Genomic DNA, 1003 nt, shown 5'->3' on the forward strand with positions numbered 1-1003 from the left:
CCCTCTGAGGATGACATCAAGGAAGATATCATGGCTTTGTCAGAGGTAGAACCCTGACTCTCATATCACCAGCAATATCATTAGGGAAAATCAGGAATTTGGTGTTTCTCATTGGGCCTTCTCTATACAACATGAATATTTGAGATTTGGCTCTTCCCACTCAAAGAATGGAAAAGGCCACAAAATCCAAACAACCTTTCAGTTTCCCTTTAAAATCAGTTTTTGTTTTTCTCAAATGAGTTAGTTTAATTCTAGGGGGTACAGAATTCAGGGCTTAACAAAGATTGAAGAGCTGACTGTGGCAGGATTCTGGACTGGGTTTACTCTAATGGCACAGCTAAGATAGAAATGGATGAGTGAGAAGAACTAAAGAGGTGAATCATTGTATGATTACTTTTTTCTTTTTTTTACAAAAGTTTATTCTTAAATGTACAACAGGCTCCAGGACAACACTTCATTCTAACTACAGGTGGCAACAGATGTTATAGCAGGGAATCCAGAAGCTTAAACAGGAATGGAATCAAGGGTTACCATTGGCTCAGTCACAGAGTACAGCTTATTTTTTGCCAGATTTCTTAATTCCACCTGTGGCCAGGGGGCCCTTCCCCATGGCCTTTGCTTTTAGCTCCTCGGGTTTCTTCTGCTTTTCTTTTTGTTTTTGCTTGAAACCCTTATCTTCCTCGTCCATTTCCTTGCTCTGCTTCTTGGGCTCTTTCAGGGCTTCTTCTTGCCACCTTCGCGGCCGGACATGGTGCCTGCCACCCCTTCCACAGCTCTGCCACCAGAAGCAGACCTCTAAAATCAGGTTAAGTTTATACCAACTTCAGTGCCATGCCTAGCTCCAGTCATATTGTTCAATGATATTAGCTTGAGGAAGAATACGGAAAACTTAATTTTAGATTTTACATTTTCAGTTTCTCTCGGGTTAGAGTCCATAGCTACATCAGTGCTCACAGTTTCCTTTCAAAGGTCACCAATTCTTGTTCTGAATTGTATCCTGGCA

The 1003-nt window shown here is 41.5% G+C and overlaps 1 pseudogene; it reads right to left on the bottom strand.

Moving 5' to 3' along the window:
- Positions 1-284: 284 nt before the first annotated feature.
- On the bottom strand, positions 285-750 carry LOC111751850 (translation machinery-associated protein 7-like; annotated as a pseudogene).
- Positions 751-1003: the final 253 nt, after the last annotated feature.

This window comes from Loxodonta africana, chromosome X, assembly GCF_030014295.1.
Source record: "Loxodonta africana isolate mLoxAfr1 chromosome X, mLoxAfr1.hap2, whole genome shotgun sequence".
NCBI classification, from domain to species: domain Eukaryota; kingdom Metazoa; phylum Chordata; class Mammalia; order Proboscidea; family Elephantidae; genus Loxodonta; species Loxodonta africana.